Source organism: Bison bison, unplaced genomic scaffold, assembly GCF_000754665.1.
Source record: "Bison bison bison isolate TAMUID 2011002044 unplaced genomic scaffold, Bison_UMD1.0 scf7180017864495, whole genome shotgun sequence".
NCBI lineage: Eukaryota > Metazoa > Chordata > Mammalia > Artiodactyla > Bovidae > Bison > Bison bison.
The window spans coordinates 13,148,798-13,161,414 of record NW_011495054.1 but is presented as its reverse complement, the minus strand read 5'-3'; positions in this window follow the sequence as shown (position 1 = coordinate 13,161,414).

The window sequence follows — 12,617 nt, the reverse complement described above, 5'->3', positions numbered from 1 at the left end:
CTTAGACCTGTGCTTGTACGAGTGAATAGTTGACGTTTGTTGAATAAAAGTAGAAAGTGTGCATTACATAGCACCTTTAAAAAGAACTGTAGGGATTTCCTTGGCAGTCTAGTGCCCATTGCAGGGGGCACAAAGATTCCACATGCTGTGCACTGCGGCCAAAAAATAAATAAAAAGAATTGTAAATGATGAGAACTTTACATTTTTAGATAGTCTTAAGTATCTTCCCACCAGATACTAATTACAAAGATACCTTTTACCATAGAGAAACCTCCTTAAAACAAGTGATATATATCTATATATATATCAGTTATAAAAAAGAACAAAATTTTCTCATTTGCAGGAACATGGATGGACTTGGAAGTCAATACACTAAGTGAAATAAGTCCAGCAAAGGTTAACACTGTATGATGTTACCTGTATGTGGAATGTAGAAAATATAATGGGGCTTCCCTGGTGGCTCAGACAGTAAAGAGTTTGCCTGCAGTGCGGGAGACCCGGGTTTGATCCCTGGGTTGGGAAGATTCCCTGGAGAAAGAAATGACAAAGCACTCCAGTATCCTTGCCTGGAAAATTCAACGGACTGAGGAGCCTGGTGGGCTACACAGTCCATGGGGTCACAAAGAGTCGGACATATATATGTGTGTGTGTGTGTATGTGTGTGTGTGTGTATATATATGTGTGTGTATATATAAACAAAAAATAAAGAAGTAGACGCATAGATACAGAGAACAAACTAGCGGGTACTAGTTGGGGGACAAGGTAGGGATAGGGGAGTGGGTGGTATTGGGTGTAAGACCTTTTGAGGATGTATTATACCAGACATGGAGAATAGAGCTAAAGTTTTGTAATAATTATAAATGTAACATTTACAATTGCATAAAATTGTTTAAAAATTAGATAAGCTAAAAATCTTGACAAAATGACACATTAATATATAGCTCCTTTGGATGACACCTTCTCTACCACTGCTCATTTTTCTCTTCTAATTTGAGAGAATATTTCAAGTCTCTGTATATTCCAGATTATTCTCACCTCAAAAGCCACCTCTCCCAAGAAGCTCTACATAATCTGTACCGCTACAAGTTGCGTCTTCCTCCCTTGAAATCCCATGACCCTTACTGGCACCTCTCTTAGGGCATTTATCACCTCGTGGTGGACATCTATGACATCGTCCACCCAGCCCCACTGTCCAGCTCTTTTTCCTCTCTCCCTGACTCCAACCATGATGTTCTTACTAGGAGCTGCCATGTTGTTACAGATCACACTCCAAGCGACAGTTGATTGGTCTAGGGGGTAGACTTCTGACTCTGCTGGGCCAATCGGACACTTAGTTCCAGAGGGGGACGGGAACTGAGTCCCTCCCCCACTGGAACTGAGAAGTTCGTTGGTCTGTTCCTGGTTCCTGGGGCCTTGAGATAGGAAATATGGAAGCCATTAGCCATCGTGTCCTCTGACACATGGAGGAACTCTGTCTGCAACTAGAGAGAGAAGATGGCTAACACAGCAAAAGAAGGAGGGAGAGAGAGCTGGTTCCATCTGGCTTTTTTGCTTGGATTTGTGGTTTTTTGTTTGTTTGCTTGTTTAAGTAGCAGATTAATTTTTCACAATTTTGGAAGTCTGAGATCAGGCTGCCAGCATGGCTGTTTTGGGGAAGGCCTATTTCTTGGATTGAGACAGCAGCTTTCTAATTGTATTCTTACTTGGTAAGAGCAAAGAGAGGACTCTGATTCTATCTGCTCTTGAAGTTTTCCATCGTTTCCAGGAATAGTTGATTGGTTGGTTGGCCCTGCTGTCTACTAGGTACCTCTCAGAATCCAAGCTTCTGATAAAATCTCCTTCCAATAAATCTTTATTAAGGTAGCCAGCATAGTTTTCTGTGGCTTTCAGTCGAAAGATACTCAGAGTATAACTACTCTGCGTTATTTACATCAATGTTTTACCTCTCCCTCTCATCTGGGGATCGCCAAATGTCCACCTTCGATACAGTTCTGCCTGGCCTGCAGCTGGTGAGAAAACTGGGACAGTTACTTACAAAGATAATTTTCAAAAATTACTAAATTCTGAGATTAGTCCTTTTTAAATTTTATGGTGACAGAAAGTAATGCTCTATTTCACCTTTTCTTTAATGTTCTTTGACAAATAACAATGTGTTGGCAACTGTATGCCTCTTTCAGGGATGTGAAATCCCAGAGTCTGGGGAACGCTGTCCAGGTATCGATTCCTTTGGCAGGGCCCTCGCCTGGCTCCTCCCGAAGCTCCTGGCATAGCGCAGGGTAGGAGATGCCTCCAAAAGTGAGTGAGATGAGCTAATGGGTTTAGAGAGCAGTTCTGGTCTCCTGCCTGTGACGAGATGATCTGATTTAAAACTATTACAGCTTGTTCATTCATTCTTATATGATTTTTCAAAGGAAGCTTCATTTTTTAAAATTTACGTATTTATTTTATTTTTGGCTGCGCTGAGTCTTCATTGCTGTGCAGGCTTTTCTCTAGTTGCAGCGCACGGGCTTCTCATTGCAGTGGTTTCTTTGGAGGTTGGGCTCCAGGTGCATGGGCTTCGGTAGTTGCAGCACATGGGCTCAGTAGTTGTGGCTCCCAGGCTCTAGAGCACAGGCTCAGTAGTTGTGGCTTAGTTACTCCAAGGCATGAGGCATCTTCTCAGACCAGGGATCGAACCTGTGTCTTCTGCATTGTCAGGTAGATTCTTTACCACTGAGCCACCAGGGAAGCCCCCCTCCCTGCCCCAATTTCTTTATATATTTGCATAATATCTCACTAGACTTGCCTGACTTTTCCTTTTAAGTGGACATCAGATAATTTTCCCCTTTATCCTAATTGTCAAGGAATGGCGTGGCTAGGAGGAAAGCTCAGAACGAGCTCACTGTGGTGGGATAGAACACTGGAATGGAATTCAGACAGCACTGTAGTCCAGCTCTGGCTTCCCCTCCAGCCGGCTGCAAGGTCTTAGGCTGCTGCTGCTGCTGCTAAGTCGCTTCAGTCATGTCCGACTCTGTGCGACCCCATAGACGGCAGCCCACCAGGCTCCCCCGTCCCTGGGATTCTCCAGGCAAGAACACTGGAGTGGGTTGCCATTTCCTTCTCCAATGCATGAAAGTGAAAAGTGAAAGTGAAGTCGCTCAGTCGTGTCCAACTCTTAGCGACCCCATGGACTGCAGCCTACCAAGCTCCTCCGTCCATGGGATTTTCTAGGCAAGAGTACTGGAGTGGGGTGCCATTGCCTTCTCCGAAGATCTTAGGCAACCTGCTTCATTTCTGTGAGCCTTGGTATCCCCATCTGTGAAAAGGGAATGATATCTAGTCTTCCTTCTGTATAGGACTGATAGGGGCTGAGTAAGGCTTTGGCAGCAATTTGGGAATTGGACGTGGAGGAAACAGGTACCGAGCGTTGTTTTACAGGAGCTGTTGGGGGCATTGGATAGGGAAATGATTAAGAAATAGAAATGGAATTCAGGGAAGTGCAGGGGAGTGGCAAAGGGCTTCTAGCTAGTCCTGGTTCTGTCTGTTACTTGCATGTGACCCCACCTCTCTGTGCCTCAGTTTCTTTATCTGGAAACCCAGGTCCCACTGTCAGGAAGTAACTCTTCCTGATCCTTCACACAGGGCATCAAAGTATGCGGACAGCTAGTTGGAGAGAGAGGAGCACTCTGGGGGGCGGAGTCTGCATGAGGAAGGCTTGCAGTTAGGAATTACTGGATAAGAAATACTGGTCTCACGTGTTTCGTTTCATGGGGACAATCATAAGATTGGTTTGGCCAAAAAGCTTGGTTATGGAAAACTCTAACGAACTTCTTTGACCAGCCTGAAACTTCTCTATCGTGATGAGAATTAAACAAGATAATGTAGAGCACTTAGCACAGGCTGGCACATCGCAGACTCAGTAATGATGCTTGTCCTTGCTGCTCTTGTTTTATTTTACAGATAAGGAAAATGGAGCCTCCGAGAAGGTGTTGCAGCCAGCCCAGGCACACAGCCATCAGTGGTCGAGCAGGATTTGAATCCACGTCTTCCTGACTCTGAGGCCAGGCTCTGAACCACTGTGTTACAGTCACCCCATTGTGGGGCCTCTTTGCCAGACCCCAGCTGCCGGCCTGACTCAGCATCTGTGGGTGGCCTCTCTCCAGTGCATGGGCAGCAGAGCCAGCGAGAAGCCTCCCAGTTCCTTGAAAACCAAATATGGCCAGACCAGGCCCTCGGAGGTCTGACCCCCAGGCTGGGCCTGCTCCTGCCTGCTCCTCTGTGCTGTGGGGCCCTGCTCACTGTGCAGCCTCCTGGCTCTGCCCCAGAGGACTCTGGGAGAGCCCCCATCCAGATCCCCCTCTTCATAGGATCTTGTTGAGCAAGTTACTGAAGGAGAACACGCAAGACCAGTGTCTGTTCTGTGCTGTGGTGATTCCCAGCTCCAAGCCTTGCTCACACAGTCCTCTCCGCCCGGACTTCCTCTCCCTCTCTAACCAGCTCTTATGCATTCTTTGGTGCCCAGTGTGAGTTGTCAGGACATGTGTGACCCTGAGTAAATCTCTCATCCTCTCCATCCATCCGTCCATCCATTCACCCATCCTTCCATCCAGTGAGCACTTGCAAGGTGCCAAGCATTTTGACATATAGTCACTCCTTCCAGACTAGAAGCTCCTTGAGAATTGCAGACCAGAGGTAGAAGATAATTGTTCAACTCATATCCATGGGCCAAGTCTTGTCCATACCATAGTCCTGGTGAGGCTCTTATCATGATCACCCCCTTTTCACAGTTGGAAAGACTGTACTCAGATAGTTCAGTTCAGTCGCTCAGTCGTGTCTCACTCTTTGCTACCCCATGGACCTCAGCACGCCAGGCTTCCCTGTCCATCACCTGGAGCCTACTCAAACTCATGTCCATTGAGTCAGTGATGCCATCCAACCATCTCATCCTCTGTTGTGCCCTTCTCCTCTTGCCTTCAATCTTTCCCAGAATCAGAGTCTTTTCCAATGAGTCAGTTCTTCCCATAAGGTGGCCAAAGTATCAGAGCTCCAGCTTCAGCATCAGTCCTTTGAATGACTATTCAGAACTGATTCCTTTAAGAATGACTGGACTCCTTGCAGTCCAAGGGACTCTCAAGAGTCTTCTCTGACACTGTACTCAGACAGTGGATGTCCAAAGGACTCAGCAGAGGGGACTTCCCTGGTGGTCCAGTGGTTAAGAATCTGCCTTGCAATGCAGGGGACAAGGGTTCAATCCCTGGTTGGGGAACTAAGATCCCACATTCTGAGGAGGCAACAGCCCGTAGGCTACAACTAGAGAGTCTGTGCGCTGCCATGAAAGATCCCATATGCCAAAACTAAGACTCAACACAGCCACATAAATAAATATTTAAAACAAATACACCCCCCACCCCGGACTCAACAGAGATGAGTAGAGGTGAGGCTTGAACCCTGACCTGTTGGACTCTGGAGGCCAGATTCCTGGCCACTAGGCAGTACTGCCCGCTCCCCGTGGAGGGCTGGATGGCGGTGAGACCTGGGTTCTGGGGAAGGGCTGGGCCCACTTCTCCGTCTGCTCCTGGCTCTCGAGTAGTCTCCTTAATCCAGCGCCTTTCCAGTCTGGAGGCAGCTGTTCCTCACTTGTCTTCCCTACTCAGCCCCTCTGTGACCAGAGGTAGTCTGACGCTTGCCAGGGTGGCTGGGGGAGGATTAATTTTTTTTCCCTTGCCTCCCCCTGACTGAGACATTGAGAATGCCTATCCCATCTCAGCTTTCCAGTTGGTGCTAGTGGTAAAGAACCTGCCTGCCAATGCAGGAGACATAAGATGCTGGTTTGATCCCTGGGTTGGGAAGGTCCCCTGGAGGAGGGCATGGCAACCCACTCCAGTATTCTTGCCTGGAGAATCCCATGGACAGAGGAGTCTGGCGGGCTACAGTCCATAGGGTCATAAAGAGTTGGACAAGACTGAAGTGACTTAGCATGCACAGCATGCACGTCCCATCTCAGAGCCTACAAAGCCCTTTTCAAGATCACCAATGTTTCACCTCCGCCCTGCAGGGGAGGCAGGGCAGGGAGGCCCTTCCTCATAGTTCCGCTGGGGGAACTATGGCCCCAGCACATCAGGAGGTGGCCCGGCCGCGCCTGAAATCTTTTGCTTCAAGGAATGGAGTGTGGAATTGTCTGCTAGATCTTTCCTGAAGCCATGGTCTGAGGTACTTAAGAGTCTGACAGAGATTCCAGCTCTGCTACCCACTAGCTGTGCAGCCTTGTGGGAGTCACTTCACCTCTCTGAGCTTCAGTCTCCTCCTCTGAAACACGGGGGCAGTGCGACTTAGCATGCACGCATGCTCGTACCCATCTGAGAGAGGCTGGGAGGCTGAAATGAACTAATGCTCGCGAAGCACGTAGCCTGGAACATAGTGGGTGCTCAGACAATGAGGTTATTATTGTTCTAAGTGCATAACATGGAATATCAGATCAGGAGGCTCATCCAGGCCAAGGGTAATAGTCCCTAACATTCCTTTATCATGGCTGTGTACCAGACTCGTTCATCAGAACAACATCCCTGTAATTCAGTGCTTCAAGGAACGGAGTGTGAATTATCTGCTGGATCTTTCCTGAGGCCATGATATGAAATACTTAAGAGTCTGACAGATCCCAGCTCTGCTACCCAACCAGCTCTGCAGCCTTGTGGGAGTTACTTCACTATCTGAACCTCGGTCTCCTCCTCGGAAATATGGGGGCAATGCTAGCAGCCATCTGAAAGAGGTTGGGAAGATGAAATGAACTAATGAACTGATTTTATAGATGGGGTAACTGAGGCTCAGAGAGGGAAAATGACTCGCCCTAACTCCCTGCCCAGTGAGGGGAAGAGCCTGGGCATGGACTCAAGTCTGTGTCTACAACATCAGCTTGGAGCCACTGTGCTGGATTCTCCCTCACGCTAAGGCCCAGAAAGGGAAAGAGAGTTACTTGGGGCCCCACAGCAGTTGAGGGTGGGTCAAACCACATTGCAGAGGCCTTTTCCATTCTGGCAGCTCCACATGGGTCTGGATAATTCTCCAGCCCTAGGGCTAAAACTAATACATTCACAGTCCTCAGAACTCAGGTCTGGGGGTCTCATCCACAATCTCAGGTTGCCCCCCAGATCCCATCTTCCCCAGACATCCCATGGTCATCCCTTCCCCACCGCAAGCTTTCCACATGGACCCCCCCTTTGAAAAAAAAATCAGCTGAAACTTTGGCCAAAGAAAACTCATTGATGCCCACAAACCAGCCAGCCAGGGAGGAGGCTGCCCTGGAATGTTGGAGGGGGGTCATCAAGCTGTTTGTGAGCTGGCCAGCCGAGAAATAAGAGCAGCTACCATTTTTGGTGAAAGCCATAACTCCCTCTATGGGAAAGGATCCAGGGCAGGCCAGTTTAGAGGCTCCAGCCTCAGTTTCCCCTTCATCACCACCATGGAATTTATGGGGTTTGAATAACTTCAGCTATTAATTCAACAAATATCGGTTGGGTGCCTGCTGTGTGCCAGGCACTGAGCTGGCTGCTTGGGGGCACAGTGGGGTGAGAGCTGAGCCCTGTCCTCCAGGACTCACTTTCCAGCAGAAGGCAATCTCTCGGTAAGTCTCTCAAAGAACCAGAGCCTGGTGGTCCAGGCCCACAATGCTAGATCAATACTCTTGGGTCTGGATGGGTTTCAGAATTCAGAAATTTGGGGAATCTTAAATGGTGATGGGGTGGGGTCTGGGCCCACTCATTCCAATCAAACAACAGATATTGCTGTAGTGAGAAGTGTGAGCATTGGTAAATAAAAGTTCTACACAGCTTCAGTCCATTTGGGTCAGATTTTGCCTCCAAATGAGTTTTCCTGGAGGCTACAGAAAAGCTCTTGGTTGTCTAGGTGTTCTGGACTATGGTGTGGAAGGTAGGTGTTAAGGACCTGATTCCTCTCCCCAATATACAGATGAGAAAACTGAGACACAGGGCAGAGGAATCACATGCCCAAGTTCCTGGAGCAAGCAAATGGTAGGTGGGAATGCCGGCCTCAGTGACTCTAAATTTAGGGCTTGCCACCGCCAGGGACCCTGCCTGGGAGAGAAGCAGGGGCGGAGGAGAGAAGGTTCCTTGGCTCAGCCTCCATGCCCCAGCAGCCAGTTCTGCCAGGAAGGAGTTAAGCCCCACCTGGGCCTCAGCCAGGCCTCTGCACCGCGTCTCCTTGCAGGGCCTGCCTGTCTGGGGCCTGTTTACCAGGCCGTGCTTGCATCACCGGCTTCGACGTGCAGTGCAAACACACTCACATTCTTGGGTCATGAGAAATGCACAGTTGCGGTGACATCATGCCCAGAGAGGAGGTTTTTGCCAGCCTCCTGCTGCCCACAGTCAGAGCTGTTTAATTAGCACTCTTAACTGGAACTCTTGTCTTCCTATAAAAACCAACTGGAGGAACTCTCATGGGTGGAGATGCTGGGGGTTGGAGTGTGTGTGTGTTTTAAGGGATAAAAATAGCCCATCTGGGACTCCTTTTGGGGTATTTGTAAGTATTAACGCATCACTGTTTATATTAAATCTATGTCACTCGGACATTTTCGTCTGAATCTGGCTTGGAGATGGGACCAGAGAAACCACCCATGTCCTTTTGTTCCCTCTAGTTTTTCCTTTTGGGAGGGAGACACGTAGGCCAAGTGAAAGGGCCCTTGGAGACCATTCAGACCAACCCTTCATTATGCAACCAAGGAAAGGGAGGCCCAGAGAGGCAGGGCCTTCCCTGAGGCCACACAGCAAGTCTCCATGTTCCCACACCCCGTGCACGCATTTTGCAGCGCTGCCCTCACCCCCAACTTTGGTTTTGTGAGTTGGCTTTTCAGGGTGTTGAGAAGAGAGGTGCTTCTGGCTAGAAACTTCCTAGGTATGTTTGAGATTAGAGTGGAGGTGATGGTGGTGGTGGTGGGAACAGAGAAGACCGATTGGGACACAGGAGACCTCAACCTCACCCACTTCGCCTCCCCAATAAAACCTCATCCAGGCTTTGAAATGTCTGTTCCTCTCCCTAGACAGTCCCAGTCTCCTTTTGCCCAAGAAATACTCCCACTGGCCTCCTTTTCGTGACTATTGAAGACTTATTTCCCACAGAGTGGGTGCTAGAGTATTCGCAAATGAAAATAGAAGACACTCAGTTAAGTCTGACTTTCAGACATACAAAAAGTAGTATTTTCATACAAATATGTCCCATGCGATTTTTTTTTTTTTTTTTTGCTATACTGCATGACTTGCGGAAACTTAGTTCCCCAACTAGGGATTGAACTTTCACCCTTGGCAGCGACAGGAGGAGGTCCTATGCCAGGGAATTCCCTGTCTCATGCATACTGAGACAGAGAGCTATCTGGCAGCCCTATTCTCTTTCATCCTTGTCATCATGACTGTGGCTGACACACTCGACCATCTTCCCATCAGCCTTCCTTCTCCTTCTTCATTAACTGAGCCCTGATTTTGTCTGGAGCCGTATTGTGTCCCAGGCGATGAATCATATATGTATAAGCTAGTCCTGACAACTCTGGTCTCCTTTGCTTTCCCAAATTCCCCTGCAGTCAAGGATGATCTGGTGACTGCAAGTTTCTTGACACCTTCCTTTTCAAAAAGAAGAAGCTCACTCCCTCTCCTTGAATATAGGCTGGACTTCCTGACTCATTTCAAAGAGTGACTTCCAAGGCTAGGTCAAAAAAACCATTGTTGCCCCGCTCTCTTTGATGACTCACTCTGGGGGAAGTTAGCTGCCATGTTGTGAGAACACTCAACAGCCCTGTGGAGAGGCCCATGTGGGAAGAACTAAGTCCTCCCACCAACAGCCAGCACCAACATGCCAGGCTCATGGGTGAGTGGCTCCAGCCCCAGTCAAGCCTTCACGTGATTACAGTATGGGCCAATATTTTGACTGCATCATGACCCAGGGAGATACTCGTATTAATCATAGTTTTAATTTTCTATGTTTTATGATGTTTTAATATCTTTGGGGACTTTGGTGTCTGGGAAGAGACTGCCCCTCCCAAGCCCAGCTCATTCCTAGACATAGTAAACAGCTTGTCCGTGAGCCTACTCTTCATGTACAAACCAACCAACTCTGAGTCCATACCCCCAACTACCTCCTTATCTAACTGTCACATATCAAACCAATATTTCCTGCACTGTAAGTCAACCCAGGGAGGGGCAGACACTGGACAGCAAGGGGGCAGTCCCTACGCCCCCAAAGCCCACTGGGATTTTTCAAGCTAGCCAGTCCTAAGCTGTTTACTCTACCCTGGTTTGCCCTTTCCACAGAAGCCCCAGGAAAGGCTGTGCTCTTGAGCTTCTCTACCCTCTCTGGCTCCTGACTCACACTGCTGCTTTCACCTGTAGCCCTGCGTGGCTCACTATACCTTCTGCTTCTAGGGGCATTGTAAGTAACATTAAACTTTTCTTTCAATGATATTGACTTCCCCATGTTGGCACACAGTTACCTTTATAAACTGAGTCAGGCACAGATCACTCCTGAGAGATCCTTATCTAGAACCACCCCACTAAGCCATTCCTGGATACTTGACTCACAGAAACTTCTAGAGATAGTAGATGTTTACTGCAGCAGCTAGGTTTTGGGTAATTTGTTTTACAGCAGTGGATTACTAATGCAGATGGTCATGTGACCTAGTTCCGGCTAATGAGACGTAAGAGAAAACATGCTGAGATGCTTCTAGGGAGCTTCCCTGATAAAAGAATCAGAAGGAAGAGGAGAACTCAGGGGAAGGGTTACAAGGATGATGGTTACAGAAGTGATAGCCATCCTGGGACCATGAGGTTCTCAAATATAACGATGAAGGAGTGAAAAAGTAGGAAGAATCCCTGTCTTTTATGACATCATTAAGCCGCTGGAACAACTCTGTGGTCTCCTGCATCCAGATTTGTAGACAAGCGAACAGTAAATATTGGGGTAGGAAATGGCACCCACTCCAGTGTTCTTGCCTGGAGCAAACTATAGGCAGAGGAGCCTGGTGGGCTACAGTCCATGGAGTCCCAGAGTCGGATATGACTTAGCGACTGAGCACAAATAATAAATATTTTTGTAGTTTGAGCCACTGTGTCCTACAACTTGCAGCTTAATGCATCTCTAACTGATAGAATGTGCACGCCCAAGAGCATCTCACGTAATGGGAGTAACTTTATTCAGTGACTTTATTATCTAGAATCTGAAATGGAGAGAAAAGGACATTTGAGCACCAAAACCAGCATCACAGTGTCTACACCAAGCCCTTACTCTTAGGTAAGCTTTCTGAGCCTTCACTCATAGCCTTTTTACTTTTACTTTTCATACAGTAATAACCAGCTTTTTTTCCCCTTATTTTTTGGCTGCATCACATGCATATGGGATATTTTCTTAGTTCTCTGACCAGAGATCAAACCCATGCCCTCTGTGGTGGAAGGATAGACTCTTAACCATCGGACCACCAGGGAAATCCCCCAACAAGATTTTCCAGGGTATCTTCCCAGGCCATAGCTTGGAAATCAATCAATCCCATAATTAATCATCTGCTACACGCAAAGCACTGCAGGAGTCACCATGTTCGCACAGATGAGTTTCAAGCTGGAAAGCAACATGGTTCAAACTTGAACTGCAATGTCAAGATTGCAGCAAGCCTGGAAAAAAGAGAATGTTTTCTAGTGGAGTGTCAATTTATTAAGGAAGCATATATTTAAAATTATTTCCCATGGAAAATTCCATCTACAGGGCAAATCACTCTAACTCTTCTTATGTGTTGCTAATACTGGTTTCCAAAATACTTGTCTGTTTTGACTTTCTGAACCCTGTAAAAATTTTTAGAAATGAAATAATGTGCCAGGCCTGAGTTCTGAGGAGATGCAGCAGTTCTAAGCTATGCCAAAGCACGATTATTCTGCCTCTAGATCACATAGAATCTGAGGCCGGGGGGAGGAAAAGGAACAGCTCAGTAAACGAGGGGCAGAGTGAGGACTAGAACCCAGGACTGTGTACTTTCCCTTTCTCCGGGCAGTGAGGAAGGCAGTGCTGATTCCCTCAAACCACTCAAACATTTCCTCGCAGGAGGAGCAGAGCCTTGACCCAGTGCTGCGAGCTCCCCCGGGGTCAGGAAGCTCGGCCTCCCCAGGATTTCCTGTGTGTGGGAAAGAAACAGGATGAGTAGATAAATCCTCTGAGGCTTATTTGCAAGTGTGTGAAGACTTCTCCTTGGTGAATCTGCAGCAGCCCTGGCCAAGTGGAGCGACCCGCTGATGTGTTTTGTGCGTTTCTGAAAGTAATAAAAAAAGAATGACCTGCACCCATGAAGCACAAGGCTGGACATGGTAGGGAGAAGAGCGTGGGTCATTGTCCCTGCCCTTGAGGACAGCCTTGGTGTGCGTTCTCCCTGAAATGGACTTTAAGACAAGCATTTAAGAGCAAGTAACCTATCTTGGAGGTAATTCCAGGGCATCCTTGTAGGGGAAGGAAGGGAGGGTAGCCAGTAAAGGGAACATTATCCAGGCAGTTGCTGTGATGGGAAACCAGAGCTCAGGAACTCTCAGAGACAGGGTAGAGGAGCCTCACTTAGTCCAACACAGGGGCGAGGGAGCTGGGATACCCATCCTTTGCTGATTGAG